Below are 14,617 nucleotides of genomic sequence, written 5' to 3'. Positions count from 1 at the left end.
ATTCTTTATCAATTCTAATGAACATTTTCTTTCTCTTTTATTGGAAGCCCCATATGCATGCACTGCAGAAATTACTCTGTGTGAGTGTATATATTTATATAGATGTACAGTTAGTCAACGTGATATGTTTCCTGCCAACACTCTGAATGGAGAAACTTGGTTCTGAGAAACTCCTGTATTCCAATTGACATGTCTCCTCTCCCTTCGTCTGCCTCTCTGTGCTCTCTCCCTCTGCCTAGTCTGTCTTTACAGAGGCCTCATGGCCCCTCTGCCCTCCAGGGAAGCCTCTTGTGGGATCCTGAGAAGCACATCCTGAAGGAGCTGAAATTGGCTCTCCTGCAGCCCTGGGCTGTGCTTCGCCTTTTTGTCTTACTTCTCCACCATCTCATGATCATTGCAGCCATGGCTGCCATCAGCCTTTACATCCCCATCTGATTCTGTTTTGCTTGTGAGTGACAGAGTCCAGCTGTTGTTGGCTCATTGATTGCCTGGGCCAAGAAATTGTTTTCAACACTCTCCAGGAATCTCCTGGGCTGCTTGTGCCCAGGCCGACTGCCCTGCCAGCAGATTTCAAGGTGCTTAAACTACCCTGTGAGAAACACAATCTGTGACCAGGAGGCTTCCCCCAGCTGCCTACACAAAGTTTCATCTGCTTCCCTTCCCTCCTCAGGCGGCCGTTAGCAAACACTACCAGAATGTCACCCACACTGCTGTGTCCTCTTATCCTTACTACAAGGTCTCAACTGCCTCATCACGTGCTCCAAGGCAAAGCCCTGTGCACTCCAGCCACCCCTTTGCACAGAGCACTCCTGCACCTCCTCACCATCCATGCCTGCCTTCCCCAGAGCCAAGTTTCAATTTGCCACATGAGGTGTCCCATCAGATGGGCGTAATTGAACAGGGGTAGGAGAGAGGGAGGGGCCAGTAAAGGGGACATGACTGGGATGTTGTATGTGGGGTCCAGAAGAGAGGACGACTCAGAAGGGGGGCAGGGGAGAAAATCATAGAAGTGATGCATGTGCAGTGTTGATGGTGAGGTCACCTCTGGTACAGGAACCTCATGGGCTGGGTTCTGGTAGGAGCCATTTTGAAGACAAGAAGAGAATCACACCACCACTCATCCCACCAGAGATGATATACAGGCAGGGGGATGGGGAGAGGCAGGCAAAGGGGACATGGCCACAGTGTTGGTTGTGAGGTCACTTCCACTGCAGCAGCCTGATTGGCCCTCAGCAGATGTGCTGGCCAGCAGGTTTTGGGATGTCACCCAGCACCTCAGAGAGTCCACCCAGCAGAAATGACTGCCCTGGGGAGGGGAGGGGGTGAGACAGGTGACAGGGACCCGTCTGGCTGCTGATTGTGAGGGCACCTCTGCTGCAGCCACCCCATCAGCCCATGGCTGGCAGGCAGGCAGGCAGGGGTCATGGCCACCCTGCTCGGGACTAGCCCTCTGGGGCAGACCTCCCACCAAGCTGCACACAGATCCTCACCTAGGTCTCCTCCGATACCAGCATGCTGCTCCTGTGGCCCAGAGACACCATGGACATTATCTGGAGGCTTCCTCTGGCAGATCAATGTTTCCAAAGTGGCACATGATGTATTATTACCAGCCAAAAGGTTTTTTTTTTATAGTGTGATACCAAGAAGGAGTCATACTGCAGGCTCCAATGCACACTTTGATGATGGGTGGGGGAGCTGAACTGTGCAAGGCCTGCTGGGACAGCCCTGCACCACCCTACAAGGAACTGACCCTCACTTCCTTTTATCCACACCTCACTGCCAACAGGGGACCTTTGTCCAAATCAGCCTCAGATCCACACTTGCGATTGCATCTCAGAGGGGCTTCACTTGCAAAGAAGAGTCCACAAGTGAGCTAATGCCCAGGCTGTGCCTGAGCTGATCAGGCAAGAGCTTCAGAACATGCAGGCCTCAACCAGCTCAGGGACACAGTGCAAAAGGTGCTCAGCTGAGTTGGACACCTCAACTGTCAGGTCAGAAATGACTGCCTTAGAGAAGAGAGGAGCATGTGGAAAGGTGAGGGACATCATTCTGAGGGGGCTTGCAAGTTATCTGCATAAAACAGCTTCAGCTTTGCAAGCTGATTCTCAGCTATGACCCATGAAGTATTTCCTGCTGACTTGCAGGAAACTGCTTGAGCATCACTACTCACTGTAGTCACTGCAGGTCTGGGAGAAGTGGTTTCAAAGGCCAACTATTTTCTGAAGAAATACTTTGTCTTTGGAAGTTTCCCTTATTTTGCCCATTTCAAAAGCTAATGACTGTGGCACTATTGCTTGAAAGGGCGCCTCTGAGTGCTCCACCTTGGCAAGACCATTTCCTTGTTAACTGTGTGGGTGAAAAAAGTCCCATGTGATCCAAACTGCTCTCTGAGGCCTCCTGCTGGATGTCAGCCCCTGGATGTCTTGTGTCAGAGCCCAGGGCAGTTCACAGGGTGCAGGGGAGAGCCCCGAAACAGCGAGGCCTTCAGCAGGAAGAGCTCAAGACCCTCTCCAGAATTCAGTGGCTTGGAGGGGGGATAATCAGATGGTTAAGTAAGGGCTAATTGGGGGATACTACTGCATTATAAGCAAAGAGTTTGTAGGGTCCTGTCACATGAGAAGAAAAGAGTGTCTGCACCAAATATGGATACGGGTCATATCCCCATTAGCCTTTGCTAATAGGAGAGAGAGGCAACTGCTATGCCTCTAGCCTAAAAAACTTGCCTGCTATGCCTAAGCAAAATTTTGTGTTTGGACAGATCCCAGAAGTGTTAACTTCAAGAATCTCAACAAGGAACCCTTTCTGAAAGATGACCTCCTCTACTCCAAATACTCTAAGCTGCATATTTCTATGTATTTCAGTGTATGTGGGATATCTGGCTGCACATCCTGAAAAGTGCTTTGGAAACTCAAGGCCTGAACCTCAACGCACACAAGGCAGCAGGCTGCCAGCATCCCTGCCTCACACCACCAGGGCAGCCTGGGCCCTGCGAGCCAAGGCACATCCTCAGCTCGCAGCGCTCCCCAGCTCCACATCCTGGCAGGGCTCCCCACGCACAGCACTGCTCTCTCCAGACACCTCCTCCTGTGATGAGCAGCACCAACACACTGGGGCCACTGCCTGTCCCCACCACAGGCCACCCCACCACTGGTACATGGTGGTGATGGGTGACTCCCATTTTATGCCCTGACAAACTGAGACATGGAGAAGGACTGCTTTCCAGGACATGAGGGGAAATCTCTCTGCTTTCTTCCTGGGTGCCGCATCTCCATGGCGGTGACCTACTGAGCCACCAGACGACACAAGCTGAGGTGACAGTGGGATGTGCTGCATCACAGGGAGGTCTCTCTGGTGCTTCCCTGTGAGGCCCAGGCACTGCTGGGCACTGCTCATGTGCTCCCCACATCTGCCCTTCAGAGCTGCTCCACAGCATGGAGTGGGGACAGGAGGCGGCGGGACGATGCTGGAGCCGCTAACCGACAGGCAAAGGAGCAGGGACATGTTGGAGAGGAGTTTTAGGTTAATGAGATGGGAAGAGTGTCCTTCTTCCCCGGATGGACAGGTGAGCTGAGGGCAAGAGGGCAAGTGAGATGGAGAACTGCTGGACCGAGACCATCATGCCGGACCACAGTTCCTTGTTCCCAATGCTCCTGCGGCTCTCCACCAAGGGGAAGGGCTTCGGGAGCTCCTTCCTGAGGTGTTGCACACAGAGTGCTAATTCCAAAAATGGCTGTGGTTCCTGGGCTGTGGGGGTGACTGGACAGTGCCGGGGGCTGCCACAAGAGCCCTGACTGAGGGTCCCGCCTGGCTCAGGGGACAATGTGGCAGCCAGGACTCCTGGGTCCTGGGGCTGGGGCTGCCCTGAGCACCAAGGCTCCTGTGGGGCCAGCTCCATCCCCTCATGGCAGGGGGCAATCCAGGCCCAGCTTTCCCTGGGAGTGGGTCCTCCTTTGGGATCTGGATCTGGCACAAAAGGGGGCCTGCGTCCTGGAGGCTGGGGTGTCCTGCAGCTCCTGTGGGGCCCTCAAGAGCCTGCTGGAAATGCCCATGTTGGAAATGGATCCTTCACCTTGTAATAACCCCAAGGCATCTACCTGTTTGGGAGAACCTCTCTTCCTTCCCCCTGGATCATTTACACTTCCAACTTGGCAGAGCACGTTTTGGGCTCAGAGATGTTGTCCTCAGATGGCCACAGCCCCTGTTGCTCTGCAAATGGGAGTCAAAACTCTGCACCCAAAAGAAAGCCTGTTTGGGGGAGCAGCTTGGAACCAGGTGGGGGTGCCATTGCCACCCCACAAGTCCCTGCTGACCCCAAGCATTTTTCTCTGAGCCATGGGGGGCAGTGCTGGGGGCAGTCCAGCAGGGCCATCTGCCCCAGCCCCCTCCTGGCCACACACCTCAGCTGCCCAGCACTGGCAGGCCCACAGCTGCTCTGCCCTGGCTTCCCCGTGCCCCCAGGTCTCCTCAGCCCTTCGGAGTGACCCCCCAGGGCCCAGCCCGGCCCCACAGAGAGCAGCCCCTGCCTGGCCGCAGCCCAGCCCTGCTGGGCACAACGCGAGGGCTGACGAGCCCCGGGGCTGCCATGCACAGGGGGCCGGGGCCCCAGGGGCAACAGGGACCTGCCCTGCCCTGCCCTGTCCTGCACTGGGGGCAGCACGATGCTGCCTGTGGGCTCTCGCACCCTGACCATGCCCAGGGCCCCCGTGCTGGCGCCAGGGCCAGCACCAGCATAGGCCCCGTGGCTGCTCCCCCGTGCCCCCCACGGCCCCCAGACGCAGGGCAGCCAGGAGCCCCGCGGGGTCCCTGCAGCAGAGCCCAGCCCCGGCAGGGCAGCGGCCACGCCCCACGGCCCCGCACTGCCCATGCACATGGGGCCGCGCTGCCCCCAGGCCCCACAATGCCCTGCGCTGCCCCACACTGCCACCCACAACATGGCACCCCACCGAGAGAAAGGGGGAGGGGGCTGCCTGCGGGGGCACACAGGGCTGCAGCGTTGTCATGGCATCGCCCCCAATGCTGCCCTCCTATTGGCCAGCAAGGGGAGGAGGGTGGGGCAGGGTTTGACTGGTGGCTCTGTCAGCCAATCGAGGTGCAGCATGTGGAAAACCAGCCGTGAAAATGGAGCAAGAGCCAAGCCGGAGGGAGGGAGCGGGTGTGAGCGGGGCTGGCGGGGCTGTGGGTGCCTTCAGCTGCTGACGAGTGCCCTCCCGCCGGGGCAGGGGCAGCAGTGCTGACCCTGGGGCTGCTTTCCTGCAGGAGCTGCATCAGGGGCTGGTGGGGCTGTGAGCAAGGCCCAGAGTGACTGGGGACAGAGTGGGCAGCTGTCCTGCAGCCAAATGTGGCGGCCTGCCCCGAGCAGCTGGGCTGGGGTGGCTGCTGGGGTTGGGGGGCAGGAAGCTTTGCCCCTGCTGGGGGTCGGAGATCCATTTGGAAGCGTTTCCCTGAGCTGCTGCTGCTGCCACTGCAGCCCCCAGGTGCTGCTCCGAGCTGCGTTTGGGAGCTGCTGGGCAAAGTGTGAGCAGGCTGCTGGTGTCCTCACCAGGACCCTTCCCAATGGCCTCATTTGTTCTGAAAATTGCATTTCTGAGTGGCTCTGAGAGTCCTGGAGGTGGGAAGTGAGCAGGCCCCAGGCTGTGAGTGGATGTTCAGAGGCAGTGCCTGTTGCAAGGCCTTGGCGGCCTAGAAGGGAATGGAAGGTCTGGAGAGTTGGGCTTTGTGTGTTGTGGGGCGCTTGGGGGTACCCTGTGTGCTGCCATGTGTGTTGTTGTGACCTGTGTGTTGCTGAGGCAGAGGCGCATGTTGGCTGCCAACCCTCTGTGAGGTGCCTTGTGGTGGAGCCAGGTGGTGGCCCCAGTGTTTTGCTGCTCAGCATGGGAGGAGGTGGCTGGAGAGAGCAGTGCTCTGCTCCCAAGGCCCAGCCTGCCATCACAGTGTCCTTCTGGGAGAGCTGGGTGAGGACTGTTGGTGACCGTGTTGCCTCCTTGGAGCATCGTGGTGCGAGGCAGGGCTGCTCGCAGTTTGGTGGTTTCTGTCAGCTGAGGTTCAGGCTTGCAGTTTCGGAAGGTCTTGATGCTTCCCGGAGTCTTTGGGATGTTACTGACTCCCTTGGAGAAAGTCCTCTTCTCCCTCCTTAAAGGCTTTCTGTTGCATCTGGACCCTCATTGCATCTTCCCATCCCAGACCCTAATCCATTCCGATCCCTCAGAGAGATGGGTAGTGAATCAAAGCAGTCAGAGCCATTTCTGCACGTTGTGCCTACGCAGACCCTTGCAGAGAGGGGAGATGCCACCTCACGAGAAGTCAGGCCTCTGAGGGCAATGGGTGGCTCTGAGACACCTGTCCTTGGTGAGCGGTGGAGGCGGCATCTCCAAAGTCGCTGGTGCCTTTGGCAAGAGTCTCAGTCTAGCAGATTCCTTGAAGCTGCAATGGGGGAGACATGTGGAGGTAGGGATCCAACGGCCTGCTCGAGGCAGGTGCCAGTAGATGAGGTGTCTTGGATCCTTTTCCAGGGAAGTTTTGATCAGGCTCTCACCAATACAGCTCCACATGGAGGGGAGACATTTGCCCCTGCCTGTTGAGACTGTGTAAGGCCAGCAGAACTGACCCTAACACTCCGATTCTTTCTTTCTTTCTAGGTTGCTCTGCTCCTGGAGGTTCCCAGTGCAGTCCTAGAGCCCCTGAGGGTGGAGGCAGGATGCCAGGGTGTGTCCCTGTGCCTGTCAACATCTTTGCCAACATTGTGAGCCCTCTGTGAAAGCAGCTGCAAGTGGATGAGAAGAGGCTACGTATGGTTGCGAAGGCCTCCATGAATGCGCCTGGCTTCCGTGGGTGACTTGGGGTGTGGGTTCACCTCCTGGTACCTCTGCTGTGCTGCAAATTCCTCCTCCCACAACTGCTATTCCTGCCAGCTCCCTCAGCAAATGCTACTGTGCCCCCTCCTTTTCCTAGAAGGTTGTGGTGTCATATAGGACGAGTCCAAGACTCTTATACTAAATACCAGCGTCTCCTGGGTGCCTTTTGTGTGAGGGTCGCAAAGCTTGACCTGAGGAAGTGTCACAGCTCTTGGGCTGCTGGCTCTGCGAGGGGTGAAGATGTGCCCAGGGCCAGGTTGCCCGTGGCACCCAGCCCTCCGTGCTCTGTGAAGGCAGCTGTGGAGCCCAGACTGCTGCTGCAGAGCCTGTGTAGCCAGGACAGCTGGCATTTCAGCAGCCGTCCAGTGTGGGGCTGTCTCATTGCTTGGGCCTCATGTCAAAGCCTCTGCCCCCTTTTTCCCTTCCCCGGGGCTCCTTGTCCAAGTAAGTAAAGGAAAGGACCCGAGGTTCCTTTGGGCTCAGGAGCCCTTCTGGACTCTCTACTGTTTCTACACTGTATCTGTATCTTTTGTATTACTAAAGAAAATCCCCATCCCTGCCATGCCTAGGTGGAGGTTCCTGAGGGGATGGAGGTGGAAAGCAGCAGCCTGCTGTGCCCAAAGAAAGTAGGATCCTTCCCTCTGAAAACAAAAGCATCGCCCAAGGAGCCAGCTCTGTCCCCGATCTTGTGCTGCTCATTTGCACAGGCCTTGTGAGCCTAGAGTGCCTTGGCCAGCTTGGGGTGTCACCGCAAGAGCTTCGCTGTGTGTCTGGGTTGAGGAGCCAAGGGAAGGCAGCGAGCAGAGCAGTGGCTGGGGAGTGTGCAAGTGGCGAGTGTCCTGCATCCATGTCTTCTTGCTGGCACTTGGTTGTATCGAGCAGAAGAGGCAGCTGTGTGGGGCAGAGACAGTGTGTTTGTAGAGTAGGTGGCAGAGCAGAGGTCTGGTGTCAGGTTGATGCCTGGTGCAGTGCTGAGTTGATGTGACAGTGTCAGCAACCCTTTGCAGTGCAGCTGCTCCCTCAGCTGGTCTCTGTCCCTAGAAATGCACCAGAAATGGAAGTGGCGTCCTGCTGTCATTGTGTAGGTGCTGCAGTGCAAAGGCTCCCAGCTCGGACTTGATGGTACTAAAGGAAAAGCAAGACCAATTGTTCCCTTTTATGATTTGTGCGCAGGGTGACAGAGTGGAGCTGTGCCATGACCTGGAGAGAGTGTTGCCAGGAGATGACAGGTGTTTGCAGAAGACTGTTCTGTACGGAGTGATAACAGCTTAATCAAGGGACACGCAAGTGGCCCAGGTGAGCTTCTCCTCTCCTCTCACTTCAGCCTCAGCACCTGACAGACCAGCTCGATGCATCTTGCTGATGTTTGTGTTTGTGAAGTCATTGGGGCTCAGTATCTGCTAGGCCACCAGCAGACCCACTGCTTCTTTTTGTACAGGTGCAGGAGCACTTGGTAGAGCAGCAGTATGGAGATTAGTGTTGTCTGTGCTGCTGGGGATGGTGTGCCTCAGTCCGTGCTAGGCCAGCAGCATGCACGTGGCTTCAATGCAGACTGTGAAGTCACTTCTGTTTCAGTATTGAGAGGCCAGTGGTGGGCACATGGCTGCTGTTTTCGCTTGTGAGGTCATTCTTGCCTTCCTATATAATAGGCCAGCAGATGGCAGGTGGCTTTGCTGAAGCCTGTGAAGTCACTACTTCCTCGGAATGGGATAGGCAAGCAGCAAGCAACATCCGTTGATACACACTGTTAGGCCAGTTGTGCATCTATAAACGACACCAACAAGGAAACACTATATCACTGTTTGCGATTCTGAGGTCACTTGTGCCTCAGTGCCTGATATGCCAGTTTCAGGCCAATGGCTGCTGTTTGTGGTTGTGAGGTCACTGGTGGCTCAGTTCCTGATTGTCCAGTGCTAGGTGTGTGGCTGCTGTTTGTGGTTGTGAGGTCACTTGTGGCTCAGTGCCTGCTAGGCCAGTGCTAGGTGCCTGGCTGCTGTTTGTGGTTGTGAGGTCACTTGTGGCTCAGTGCCTGCTAGGCCAGTGCTAGGTGCGTGGCTGCTGTTTGTGGTTGTGAGGTCACTTGTGGCTCAGTGCCTGCTAGGCCAGTGCTAGGTGCGTGGCTGCTGTTTGTGGTTGTGAGGTCACTTGTGGCTCAGTGCCTGCTAGGCCAGTGCTAGGTGTGTGGATGCTGTTTGCGGTTGTGAGGTCAGTGGTGGCTCAGTGTCTGATAGGCCAGTGCTAGGTGCGTGGCTGCTGTTTGTGGTTGTGAGGTCAGTGGTGGCTCAGTGCCTGCTAGGCCAGTGCTAGGTGCGTGGCTGCTGTTTTCAGTTGTGAGGTCAGTGGTGGCTCAGTGCCTGCTAGGCCAGTGCTAGGTGCGTGGGTGCTGGTTGTGGTTGTGAGGTCTCTTGTGTCTCAGTGCCTGCTAGGCCAGTGCTAGGTGCGTGGCCGCTGTTTTCAATTGTGAGTTCACTTGTGGCTCAGTGCCTGCTAGGCCAGTGCTAGGTGCGTGGCTGCTGTTTGTGGTTGTGAGGTCAGTGGTGGCTCAGTGCCTGCTAGGCCAGTGCTAGGTGCGTGGCTGCTGTTTGTGGTTGTGAGGTCACTTATGCCTCAGTGCCTCATAGGCATCAGAGGATTTACTGCAATATGGAGCATTGTGCTTCATCGTGCGCATCTTGGGGGAACGTAACAACATCTTTCTTCATCCTAAGACTTCCAGCTCCCCTGTGTAGATTAACAGTTCTCACTCTCCCACTGCCTCAATGATTAGGACTGAATTTGGATTTCGGTCTGCTCTGAACATTATTCGAGCGGTCTATTTTGGAACCAGATAGGCGCGTCTCCTCCTGTAAGGCTGACGTTTGGAGGCACAAGTGACCTCACAACCACAAACACCAACCACATCACCAGCACTGGCCTATCAGGCCCTCAGGAACAAGTGACCGCACAGCCACAAACTGCAGCCACATGACCAGCTGTTACAAAACTATCATATACTCACTGGGTCTTTGAGAATCTTAACATGCTGAGCTGAGAATTCTCTGTTTAACTCTTTAGTTCAGTAATGTGAACAGATCAAGCTGGTGCCTCAGAAGAGGGACCCCGAATGGAAAATTCCCTGGATATTTATATCCCTATGATCTCAGTTACCCATCCCTCATGGGATCGTCCGATCCAATAGAAATATCAGCTCTGGGGTCTTCTCACCCTCCATTCGGTATCTTCACTGTCTCTGGGCGTTTGCTTTCTTCTTACCTTGTGGCTACAGATAAAGAAGCCGTGTGGCAATAGCCCAATGGTTTCTAGAACTTTCCAGTACAAACATGATTAACCATTTCCTAATCAGCTAGGCTTTAACACTACTATTAAATTTCTTAAAACCAGCACTGGCCTATCAGGCACTGAGGCACAAGTGACCTCACAACCACCAACAGCAGCCACATGACCAGCACTGAGGGTTGGCAGCCAACATGCGCCTCTGCCTCAGCGACACACAGGGCACAGCACCACACATGGCAGCACACAGGGCACCCCCAAGCACCCCACAACACACAAAGCCCAACTCTCCAGACCTTCCATTCCCTTCTAGGCCGCCAAGGCCTTGCAACAGGCACTGCCTCTGAACATCCACTCACAGCCTGGGGCCTCCTCACTTCCCACCTCCAGGACGCAGAGAGCAAGTGCTCTCACAGGGGCTGATGAGGCCAGCTCTTGCCTCTCGCTTGTGCCTCAACTTCCCTGAACAAGAAATCTCTTGGAAAATGTGGCTGATATATATATATTTTTTTTGGGGGGGGGGGGGTGACACTCCTTCTGCCTCCTCCAACAGCCTTTGCACCCATTCCCCAATGACTGCATACGTGCACAGAAAATCAGAGACCTCTAACGTGTTACAATTCCAAATGTGTCAGAAAAGCAGGTGGACACCTCAAAGACAGAGACAGCATTCAGACCTGGCAGGAAAATCTCACAAGCTCCCCACTGTTTTGGCAGGGGCAATTTCTAAAGCACACACACCCTGGGAATGAGAGATTACTAACACCACTGCTCACACCAGCACTAGATGAATTTAGCAGCCTCAAAAGTCTAGCTCAACTCCCTAGCTGACCGGCAGGAGGCTGCAGGCTTCTACTTAGCAACAAGTGGAAAGTCCAACTCCATGTCCACGTTCACCACAGAACATCATCCACATATTAAATGTAGCAGTAGTAACTCATGATGAGGGAGTGGAATAAAATTTGTGCCAGATGATGGGCAACACCTACTTCTGCTTGATTAATGAGTTGCATTTCTGTATTGCTGTGGAGCTCTGTAGGGCTCAATCCCTCCTCTGAGCACACGCAACAAACCCAGAAGTGACCTCACCACCAGCATCCAAGCCATGGGTCTTCTCCTGATCTCTCAACTGCTCAGGTAGAAAGGACCTCACAAGCACCTTTCCAGCCACAGCTCTGCTGCTATCCAATCAGGTCATCACTCAGAAGTGACCTCACAATCAACAGCCAAGCCTTCTTCCTGCAACTGGCCTATCAGGTACTCGGGCAGAAGTGACCTCAGAATCAACACCCAAGCCATGTGCCTCCTGCTGGCCTATCAGCTACTCACAAAGAATTGCTTTGACATGGGTGATTTTCTGGCATAGCTCTCTTAGTCACTAGTGACCTCCCTGCCCACACCCTGACCACGTGGCTGTTGGCACCTGCAGCTGCCCCTGCCTCCCCCAAGGCTCAGCCAGCTCCTGAGCGGCCTCCCTGACTCACCCCATGGCCTCCCAATGATCATAGTGCAGCAAAATACCCATTATGGACCAGTTACTGCCCCCCAAAAAAGATCAGCTTCTGCCCATGTAGTACCTACAGCTAGCCCATGAAACTTAGGAATTGGAGAAAGGCCTGCAAGTAATTCTGGGCAACATTTCCTAACAGGGCGATTGCTTGGGAGCAGCGATCATGGAGCTGAAGACAGCAGGACCTCATGTCCCAGGCAGAGGGAGAAGCCTTCCCGCAACTCACAAGTCTGCTTCCTTCTCCAATGCTGAACAAACACAGCAAATCCTCTACGCATCCAGGACAACCAGCCTTCTCCTGTTTTATGCCCTGGCAATTGGAGACACACGGAAGGACTCAGGCCAGAGCATCTTGGCTGGTGAAACCAGCAGAGCCACAAGTCAGCAACGCTTCACCCTGACCTAGGAGCATGGAAATAACAGCAGCAAGTGGGAGCACTGGCCATTCATCCACTTTCAAGGCCCTTGACAAGCAAAACAGCTCCCACTTACAGAGCTGCTCTGGAAACACCCTTCAGGCTGCTGCCAGGGTCACAGGTCTCGGGGCAAAGCAAGAGTCAGGGAGCAAAAACAACGGCTAAGGCATGGCGTCACATGCAGGAACAGCCTCTCTCAGAGCCACTCGGAAATGCTGTTTTCAGAAGAAAACAGACCACTGGGAAGGGCCCCTCGTGAGGACACTAGCAGCCTCCTCACACTTTGCCCAGCAGCTCCCAAACGCAGCTCGGAGCAGCACCTGGGGGCTGCGGTGGCAGCAGCAGCTCAGGGAAATGCTTCCAAATGGGTCTCCGACCGCCGGCAGGGGCAAAGCTTCCTGCCCCCAACCCCAGCAGCCACCCCGGCCCAGCTGCTCAGGGCAGGCCGCCACGTCTGGCTGCAGGGCAGCTGCCTGCTCTGTCCCCGGTCGCTCTGTGCCGTGCTCACGGCCCCACCAGCCCCTGCTGCAGCTCCTGCAGGAAAGCAGCCCCAGGGCCAGCACCGCTGCCCCCGCCCTGGTGGGAGGGCACCCGCCGGCAGCTGAAGGCGCCCACAGCCCCACCAGCTCCGCTCACACCCGCTCCCTCCCTCCGGCTTGGCTCCTGCTCCATTTTCACGGCTGTTTTTCCACATGCTGCACCTCGATTGGCTGACAGAGCCACCAGTCAAACCCTGCCCCACCCTCCTCCCCTTGCTGGCCAATAGGAGGGCAGCATTGGGGGCGATGCCATGACAACGCTGCAGCCCTGTGTGCCCCCGCAGGCAGCCCCCTCCCCCTTTCTCTCGGTGGGGTGCCATGTTGTGGGTGGCAGTGTGGGGCAGCGCAGGGCATTGTGGGGCCTGGGGGCAGCGCGGCCCCATGTGCACGGGCAGTGCGGGGCCGTGGGGCGTGGCCGCTGCCCTGCCGGGGCTGGGCTCTGCTGCAGGGACCCCGCGGGGCTCCTGGCTGCCCTGCGTCTGGGGGCCATGGGGGGCACGGGGGAGCAGCCACGGGGCCTATGCTGGTGCTGGCCCTGGCGCCAGCACGGGGGCCCTGGGCATGGTCAGGGTGCGAGAGCCCACAGGCAGCATCGTGCTGCCCCCAGTGCAGGACAGGGCAGGGCAGGGCAGGTCCCTGTTGCCCCTGGGGCCCCGGCCCCCTGTGCATGGCAGCCCCAGGGCTCGTCAGCCCTCGCGTTGTGCCCAGCAGGGCTGGGCTGCGGCCAGGCAGGGGCTGCTCTCTGTGGGGCCGGGCTGGGCCCTGGGGGGTCACTCCGAAGGGCTGAGGAGACCTGGGGGCACGGGGAAGCCAGGGCAGAGCAGCTGTGGGCCTGCCAGTGCTGGGCAGCTGAGGTGTGTGGCCAGGAGGGGGCTGGGGCAGATGGCCCTGCTGGACTGCCCCCAGCACTGCCCCCCATGGCTCAGAGAAAAATGCTTGGGGTCAGCAGGGACTTGTGGGGTGGCAATGGCACCCCCACCTGGTTCCAAGCTGCTCCCCCAAACAGGCTTTCTTTTGGGTGCAGAGTTTTGACTCCCATTTGCAGAGCAACAGGGGCTGTGGCCATCTGAGGACAACATCTCTGAGCCCAAAACGTGCTCTGCCAAGTTGGAAGTGTAAATGATCCAGGGGGAAGGAAGAGAGGTTCTCCCAAACAGGTAGATGCCTTGGGGTTATTACAAGGTGAAGGATCCATTTCCAACATGGGCATTTCCAGCAGGCTCTTGAGGGCCCCACAGGAGCTGCAGGACACCCCAGCCTCCAGGACGCAGGCCCCCTTTTGTGCCAGATCCAGATCCCAAAGGAGGACCCACTCCCAGGGAAAGCTGGGCCTGGATTGCCCCCTGCCATGAGGGGATGGAGCTGGCCCCACAGGAGCCTTGGTGCTCAGGGCAGTCCCAGCCCCAGGACCCAGGAGTCCTGGCTGCCACATTGTCCCCTGAGCCAGGCGGGACCCTCAGTCAGGGCTCTTGTGGCAGCCCCCGGCACTGTCCAGTCACCCCCACAGCCCAGGAACCACAGCTGATTTTGGAATAAAAGGTCTGTATGTGACACCTCAGGAAGGAGCTCCCGAAGCCCTTCCCCTTGGTGGAGAGCCACAAGAGCTTTGGCAACAAGGAACTGTGGTCCAGGGTGATGGTCTTGGTCCAGCAGTTCTCCATCTCACTTGCCCACTTGCCCTCAGCTGACCTGTCCATCCAGGGGAAGAAGGACACTCTTCCCATCTCATTACCCTAAAACTCCTCTCCAACATGTCCCTGCTCCTCTGCCTGTCGGTGAACGGCCGCAACGTGGTCCCGCTGCCTCCTGTCCCCACTCCATGCCCTCATGTACTGGAAAGCAGTCCTTCTCCATGTCTCAATTTTTCAGGGCATAAAACAGGAGTCACACATCACTACCATGTGCCAGTGGTGGGGTGGCCTGTGGTGGGGACAGGCGGTGGCCCCAGGGTCTTGGTGCTCTGAATGGGAGGAAGTGTCTGGAGAGAGCAGTGCTGTGCGTGGGGAGCCCTGCCAGGCTGGGGAGCTG

The sequence above is a fragment of the Apteryx mantelli genome, chromosome 11 (assembly GCF_036417845.1).
Source record: "Apteryx mantelli isolate bAptMan1 chromosome 11, bAptMan1.hap1, whole genome shotgun sequence".
NCBI classification, from domain to species: domain Eukaryota; kingdom Metazoa; phylum Chordata; class Aves; order Apterygiformes; family Apterygidae; genus Apteryx; species Apteryx mantelli.
This window is presented reverse-complemented; position numbering follows the sequence as displayed.